Consider the following 8,627-nt stretch of genomic DNA (forward strand, 5'->3'; position numbering starts at 1 on the left):
TTTAGGAAAACATTTCAGAGTTACCGCTGTGAAGTAATACTGACAGGAGAGAAAAAGGCATGGAAACCCTCCCAAACGTACAGCATTAACGCCAGGCTCCCTGGTAATACAGACTTCATTTTTCTGTAGAGTATTTTACTGCATTTTATGAAAAAGCAAGCATATAAACTTACAGCAAAAGACCGACATCTTAAGCACAGAGAGACATAGTTTAAAAGCTCAAGGTCCCCATATTAGTTCTGTGAGAAGCATGAGGGCACCTGGACTTGGCCAACCTCTCTGTGGGGACTGTGGTTTTATCTCTTCTTTGTTGTGTCCTGGTATCCAAAATAGGTGCTTTTCATTAACTGGCAATAAACAGCATGTGATGGGATTAGTTGGGAGGCACAGCCAAAACATTTATCAATTGTTGTATCTGTTTTCTTCCTCAAAGGCAGCTTCCTTCAGAGACATGTGCCTCCTGTAATCACATCCCGTGCACCCTCAGTTGTTGACAGTTGCTTCACACATGCTTTGCTCTAACTGAAGGCTCTTGGCTTGTCAATACTCAGTGATTCCAGTGGGTGAGCTTGGCCATGGGTGTTCCCTGATGGCGATGCTTGGGCTGGCGCCTGCCCTGAGGAGCAGCTCTTGTACCGACCATCCAGGCTCCCTGAGCAGGGATCTCCTCAGTCATCAGAGGCAGTTGTGTCTTAAAACGAGAAATGGAGCTTTCAGGTCCCAGTCTCCTCCACTTGCTCCTCCCTGGGGCATGGATGCACTCTGGCCTTCCTGAAATTACTATGAACTGGGAATAAGCCATTTCTGGAAAGGTGGAAAAGCGCAGTGAAAAAATGCCCAGATTATGCACACTGTGGCTAATGAAATGTGAATTTACGTGACCACCCATAGCTGATGCACATTTCATGCTTGAGTGCTTCCAAGTGATGAGTCCACTGCTAGCAGCAGCAATAGTTTTAATAACATGCTTCGTATTTTTGTCAGGACTTTGTACACTTCTCACGTAAGGGACCTAATCCTAAAGCGTGCAAATGAAGTTCTTACCTGAAGCCATATTCAGGCAAAGTGAAAACTAAGCCCAAAGCTTTTTAAAAGCTTCTGAATGATAATAATTAGCTGATGTTTCAATGCTAATGTATTCCTATAATTTACACGCTATATTAATACCCATTATCAGTTTTGGTGTGAAATATGGGAAGAATAGGTACAAAAGTTGTAATTAAAAAGTCAGAAACCAAACTTTGGGTGAATCCTTTGGAGTGTGTGAGCACAGGAGTGTTCTTATATTCTTCATACTTACTGAGCCTCAGAGAACTGGAAAATGAGGAGCACCAGAACACCTGATAGATCTACTTAAAGCTTCAGGTCAGTAGCATGCTTAAGCACATGCTTAACTTGGAGCATATGATTAATCACATCCCTGGTCCATAGAGTAATTAAGCATGTGCCTAGGTACTTTATGCAGCGCTGTACCAGCCTGCAGGCGTTCTCGAAATACTGGTGTGCCTGAGAAAGTGGTGAATCAGAAAGTGATTTTTGGCTGGAGTTTGGAAATGAGCTTAAAGGAGTTCGTTAGGCACCCAGGACTCATTAGATTTGAACAGCTACAGAAAAGCTGGTCTTGTTAGCAGAACTGCGTAAGGAGCAAGGTGTGGCCATTTACCTTATGGGAATGCCGTAGTTTTGTTTGAAGTGAAATGATTTTAAAATCCCTTTGCTTGGCAATTTCCTGCTGCTCTCCTATAACTCCGCTTCCCTTCGTGCTGGACAGACCAGACTCTGTCCCAGGAAAGCCCAAGCCGGGCAGCTTCTGGCTGGCAGCTTCTCTCTTAACTCACTGGTGGAAGTTTAGGTACGTGCAGAACTGGAGGCAGCACTGGCGGGTTGATGCCAGCAGCGTGGCTGCTGCTTTTCCTGTCTGGGATCGGTCTGGGCACAGCGCTGCGGTAACGCGCTCCTCGGGACTGCTGGTCCCTGTGCGCTGCTGCTCCCCATCCCTGCACCTACCAACTGCTCTGGTTTCTCCAGCCATACCCTTGGGCTAAGCTGCAGCAGCAAACCCAACAGGTGATGGTGGGTTCCTGGGCACAACTGGTCTGGGACTCTTCCTGGCTATGGTCTGAAAGTCAGCATGAGCAGGAGACCACTATCAATAGGCTGCTTGGGTGCAAGCCCCGTTTTTTTGGTGGCTAAGAGACTTTTAATAGGACAGCTCTGGCCAGACAGCCTGGTTGGCCATGCCATGGTTCATTTAATAGGAGCCATGTAGTCTCTTCTAGGCAGAGCCCCTCCCCTGGTGTTCTCCCTTCCTTGTGCCAACCAGGTTACTGTTAGTTGTCACACCAGCCAGCTCCCTTCTGGCTGGCTCTGGGGGTGTTTTCCCAACGTGCTTGTCTGGCTGTGTGATTTGACCAGGCAGCGCTGCCATCCTCCTCACTGCCAGCCTGAGCCAGGGAACGGTCTCTCGCCACATGAGATGGGTGAGATGTGGCAGCCTCTAGAAGGCTTTTTAATGACTAATTGTTTTATTTTATATACTTAAAGTCAGTTAGCTGCTTAATTTCCTTGTTCTTCAAGGCCTCTGCATATAAATGCTAGTGAGTTCACCATAATGAGGCAAGTCAGTGCGGCATCAAATGTTACTACTCCAGCTATTAAGCTACTATTAGCTCTCTGAACAGTGGGAGGCTCGGTTTCAAAGCAGCCTCCATGGAAAGTCTACATAATGTGTTTGCTTATAAAACCTTGTAATTTTCAAAGGGACCCAGTCAAGATGAACAGGACCTGAAGGTACCATCTCCTAAAAATAACTCTGTCTTACCAGCTCCTCTGCTGATGTTGGGGGTGGGAGGGAGGCGAAGTGATGCTCTCAGCTGAGGATTGCAAACAAGTGGAAATATAAAGCCAGGAACTGCTGTTCTTCCCACCCTGTTCACGGCTGATGGCATATCCCAAACGCTTGGTGCAGCTGTGCTATGGCGCAGTGTCTCTCGTGGACAGGATGGCTGGGATGGATCCTGACAGTCATGGATTTGTTCTGTACTTCACAGTTAATACTTTCTTAGGGACCTCTCCTGTAATTTTCAAGATGGTGATCAGCCCGATCTTGGTTTTGAGAGACAGAAACTGAAACAAGCTTCTTTAAGAAGGCAACCCCCATGTAAGTGGTCTCTGGAAGCTGCCTTTGCCAGCATTTCTCCACAGCAGCTCATTAATTTCAGGGCCACACTGGTATCAGCTACTGTCTTGCCATCATGTCCTGGAGTCAGCTGCAGCTCTGGGAAGTGTACAGTGCAGAGTCCATAGAGCTGTGGTGTGGTTTTGGCTGCTGTGACAGCAGCCCTTCATCTTTTCCGAGCTACCAAGAGCAAACACTGCTGCCATCTAAAACCAGAGGCTGAAGCTCTTGTCCGGGCAGAGCTGGATGGCAGCTGCTGTTAAATGTGCCAGAGTCTCTCCTGTGAGTGGGTGTTATTCATTTGGTAATACCAGTCCATTCCAGCCGAGGATCCGTCCCTTTGTTTTGTGTACAGGACAATTTGTTTTCAATTTTTGTTTCTGAAAGGAAACTGTCAAGACAAAATTCACACTTGAAAAAATGAAGGGAAGCAGCCCTTTGTCTGTTTCTAACAATCCCCTTCCATGACTAAAGCTGGAAGAATTCTAGAAACTGCAATCATTTGCTACCTTCAGTTCGGTTTTGTGCTGTTCTTGCATTTTCTGAGTTTCAAATTCAAGGCACCAAAAGACTTCAATCCCAAATCACCCCAATAACATTGGTGTAAACTTAGAGATAGAGCTGTGCTCCGATGATTAAAATCTGGTTGTGCTTTATCTAGCCAGTGGAGTTGGGGCAGCAGGGAGCTGAGAGCAGCTTGGGCAGGAATCCTGTCTTGTAGCACCCACAGTCTGAGAAGGAACACATAGAAGGAACATATAAAGCCTCCATGAAGGGGATTTCCTGGAGCAGCACATTCCCATCCTTGCTGGATTTGCCAAGGACACGATGCCAGTAAAATAAAATGGGGGCGAAATACCCTCCCCAGGCTGAAACCTGCAGCGACACTGATTGATTACCTGCTTTGCTGTACGCTGGGTGTGCTCTGTCTGCTGCAGTGGGGTCTGGAGCTTGTGGTCTCCTTGGGGCGTTGGTATAACAGCAAGTGCTTAGGGGATCCGGTCCTTGCCTGGGGCTCCTTCCAACTACAAAGAGTTGTTTAATGTCAATCTAAGGAAAAGGAGGGGAGAAAAAAAGAACTTATGAAAATAATACCAGCATGTATCTCATTTTAATCTGAGTCCTAAAAACTACTTGATGCTCACTACAAAGGAATTGATTCCTTAAATGAATGAAGCAGTCATGAGTGCTGCGTTCAGTGTGGGACTGCTGACGCTCTGAGTCATGCTTTGCTTCTTTCAGGCTCTGCCTTTTATGCTTCATTTAGGGCACCAACGTCATTAGCATTCAGAGGGCTGCTGCTTTTCCTTATTATTATTATAGTGCTGTTGTAATTTTTTTCAAAGATGCAAATAATATTTGGATCAGAATCACGGCTCGTGTTTTATTACCAAATCAGGGCATAGGGTTTGCTTTCATTTGACTTGCAAGCCTTAGAAGAAATTCTAAATGGAGGTACGGTGTGGCTTTGTACAGTGAGGACAGGCTCTCGGGGGTTTCTGGATGCCAGTTTGCCTGCTGCTGCAGAGGGTCACCCCCTGTTAGGATGGGTGAGACTGGGTCCATCCCAGCATCCTGCGGAGAGTTTATGGGAAGAAAGCAGAACTGTGGGAATCTGCCTATGGTTTCTTTTGAGTCCACCTCCATCAAAATCCAGAGTATTGATGAATCAATAGGAAAGTGTTGCTCCCTGCCTAAGGATGTGCCAGCCAGGGCTGGGCTCCCCAGAAAGATGTGTGAATGAGGGTTGAAAATTCCCAGCCAACTTCTTGGCACCTTGTAGCAGGGAATTTACAGATCTTTTGTAGATACTACTTCAGGTTCAAGTTGTGAAGTCAGTAGTAATCCCTAATGAACAAACCAGCTTGCTTACTAAATTAAAAGCAACAGTTGCTGCAAAACTGGGCAGATATGTGTGACCTGCTCGAGCTGGGTGCTGCTGTGAGCACCCTGGGCATTGCAAGTTATGATGTGGAAGAGCAGGATGTGCAGCGCTGCCTTTGCATTGAGCTGGTCAGCCCTGGGATCTCTGCTTCCCCTGGACGTTCCCCTTCGCCAGTACTCACCTGACTGCCGGCACCACATGGATTTGCAGGATGAGGTGTTCCTGCTGCCTTTTGCCCCTGCTCTGGGGTATTTCAGGGCTGCTTGCAGCGAGCTGTGCCAGGCTGTGTTTGATGGCATCTCTGCAGTGGCAGACGAACCAGCTGGCGTTGCACTCAGTGGCGTTTGCTTAGGAGGAGCCTGCGGGGATGACAAAGCAGTTCCACTGTGTCACGGCTGGCACCGGGGCTGGCGCTGGGCACATCAGCAGCCGTGTGTGCCAGCATGAGCCGGCACAGCCATGCTGCAGAGAAGGGACCCTGTGAGACTCTGCCCTCCTAGGGACAGACTGAGCGGCAGCAAGAAAAATGAGGGACTTTCAGGGGCAGCTGTGTTTTACTAACCCAGTCATAATGCCCCTAAAAATCCTTATTGTTCTTGCAATGGTCAACTGTGCCCTTCAGCGCGGGGAGGCCTGCAAAGGAAAGCACCTGGGGTGGAAAGCACCTGAAAGCAAGCGTGGTGGGGCAGGTCTGCCCTCGGGAAGGCGTGATGGCAAGTGGGAGCAGTGTTTCAGGCTGGAGAAAGAGGTTCTGCTGGAGTGGAGCTGGAAAGATGCATTGTTGTGAATTGTGGTTATGGAGCATGTACTGTGTATGAAGCTCAGGGCACGGGAGCTGCAACACAAAGTGGGGGAAATGAAACAAAGCCAAGTGCTTTCCTCCCTGCTCTGTCTTGCATTCCCTGCCCCAGCTGTGTAAAATGCAACTGGAGAGATGCACAACGCAATCCCAGAGAGAGCCCAAACCACCCCTACCTCCAATCGCAGTTGGACTCCTCTTTCAGCTAACTGCTCTAGGTCTTTGCTCATCCATAGCACCCCTCTCTGAGCTTTATTTTCTAACTCTTAATTTCCAGATCAGCCCAGAATGCAGTAAATGCCTGCAAGAAGCAATTTGTTTGTTAAACAGAACCGTAATATTAAATTATTTGCCATCTTTCTGCACTCTTAATGCTTTATTTCTGAGAGCTTCTATATGTTGAGTAGAAGTTGTTATTTTCACTGAACTCTGCAATAATGTTCAAAGCTTTTCTCTTTTAGGAACTCCACCTGGAGTTATCTATCCATAGCCAGTCTGGCCTCACAGCACCAACAGTCTGGTTGGATTACTTGTTCCTTTTTTAGAAAGGTTTTGTTTAAGACTTTTATCAAGTTTATAAATTAATCAATATGTTTGTCAATGAATTCTGCTTTATAAGCCTATGCTAACAGATTAGAAATGCATGGTTTTGTCTGTAGTGACTACATAGACTTGCTTTTACATAGCACTTGCCTATTTTTAATTGGGTTACATGGCTCTGGAGCAAGATTTACTCATTTGTTATTTGTTATTCTTAGGAGCATTTCATCTGCTTTCCTTAAAGCTGAATTCTTTGTAAAGGAGAAGTGATGAGAAACCCTACAGTGAGTCCCAGGTCTTGCTGAACATTGTGAGGATGCTGCCATAGTGACACTGCTCCAGTTAAGGTATGGTATGAACCAGGAGCTGTACCAGCTGCTGTGCAATGTGCTCACATGAAGTCATCCTGCCATAGCTGTTGCAGAATATCCAGCTCCCCTGTGTAAGCAAGCCCTAAAGGACAATCCTTATCTCAGTGACTGTGACTAGATAAGACGAGACAATGGGCGCAAGAAAGGCATGTTACTATCAGCTGAGGATGGGTACTGATCAACCAGCTGGGAACAAAGAAACTTGGGCTGCTCAAAGCCCTGCAGGACTGTCCTGGAGTGCTTTTCCCTGTGGCTGATTCCAGGAACATTTTGGAACTTTTGGAATTGCTTCTTTCAGGAATGACTGCTTTGAGACCTTTGATTTCTGAGGCTGCCCTATTGCAGGAAGCCCCAGACTCTGCTCTTCTCCACAAGGATTCCTTCATCTAGCAACTCTCATGTCCATCTGCTACTGAAACGAGATAGAAGAGCTTGAATGTTCCTTGGCAAGATGGGTGGATGGAATTAATTCCTTCTGTTCCGATCCTGATACCTGCCAATCACCTCAACTGCTAATGGGCTGCAGAGCAACAACCTACTACAGTGGAATATTTTGTGCTGAAAACAGGAAGATCAGGAATGAGGGTTTGTAACTTCTTTGGATGTGTTTCTATGGTTCAGTTTTTATCTTTAGTATCACCACCTTACTCAATAAGAATATATGTAAAAATAAACACGTTTTTGCTTTGAAATACTGGAATACTCCTCCCCAGCTTCTTCCTATCTCAGCTCTGCCCCTGTGAAGAGAACCCGCTCATGGATTTTAAAGCCAGAAGGATAAGTCTGAACCTCTACCACTGGATGCGCACAGAATAACTCCCGCAGCTCATCCTGAAGCCAGGGCCCTGATGAATGGATCTTTTCCTTACGTGCTATGGGAAGTCTGCCTGTACATATGTCTGACAGGCTGTTGCAATGCTTTGTATCCTTGTGCCCTGCACCTTACAGCAAGCTGCAAGTTTCCGGTTGTTTCTTATACAGCCTGCGGATGAAACCCTTCATGTATGTGACTGCGTGTGGTGAACAGGAGAGCACAGCACAGGGGGTTGGTGCTATTTTTATCCCAGCTGTTCCCAAAACAGCTCTCCCAGCCAGGCAGGTCACACGCACCCCCTCCAGTTGCCACACTGCCTGTCAGAGTGGAGGGTGAGTGAGCAGAGCTCTGCAGGACACTGGGGACGTGGCCAGGGGCTGATCTGCAGGATCCCTCGTGCATATCCCACAGGTACACACTGTGGGATAACACAGTGTAGCTTTTTAACACTTCAGGACATTTACAGCAGACCCATGATGTGTTTCTCAGTGCCCAGGCTAAGCCTTGCACTAAGATTGCAAGAACAAGTTATGGTTTGGTTTTTATAAGTTCAGTGTCAATTAATACCTCCAATTTGGCCTGGAAAAATGCAGGAATATCTAAAATAAAGGTGTTTTGAAAAGTACACGCAGGCATTCATGGTATTTTTCAGACTCGGTCTCAGGTGATGCCATCAGCTTCTACTGCAGTTAACCTCTGACCCAGCCTTCCATGATGTTGCCATCCCTAGTCTAGGCTAAGCAGTATGAACATTAAAATAGACCCTACTGAAATAAAACACCCTGGTACTCACATGCACAGAATTCTTTCCCTGAAAAATGGGTAACAGCAGATGAACTAAACTTGAGCCACCATTCATGTTACTTTGCACATCCTTGGAAGGCCCACAGCATTTAGCCTGGCTAGTAGTGTTACAAGAGCCCACAAAGAACAGAGCTGAAGCAGCAAAGAGCAAAGGGTTTAGGGTGAGATCCCAACAGGGAAAAGAAAACAAGTCAAATTTCCCTTCAAGTACAAGCAATTCTATGAATGTCACTTCA

General features: G+C 46.7%; 1 long non-coding RNA gene across 5 annotated transcripts in view; it reads left to right on the plus strand.

The window, feature by feature from the left end:
• The window catches only part of LOC136021539 (uncharacterized), a 32,204-nt gene extending 23,992 nt beyond the window's left edge, over window positions 1-8,212 (plus strand). For all 5 annotated transcript variants that reach the window (XR_010615812.1, XR_010615811.1, XR_010615814.1 and 2 more), the window contains exon 2: window positions 6,621-8,212. This is a non-coding gene — a long non-coding RNA (uncharacterized LOC136021539). The remainder of the gene's footprint in view (window positions 1-6,620) is intronic.
• Window positions 8,213-8,627: the final 415 nt, after the last annotated feature.

The sequence above is a fragment of the Lathamus discolor genome, chromosome 13 (assembly GCF_037157495.1).
Source record: "Lathamus discolor isolate bLatDis1 chromosome 13, bLatDis1.hap1, whole genome shotgun sequence".
NCBI classification, from domain to species: Eukaryota; Metazoa; Chordata; class Aves; order Psittaciformes; family Psittacidae; genus Lathamus; species Lathamus discolor.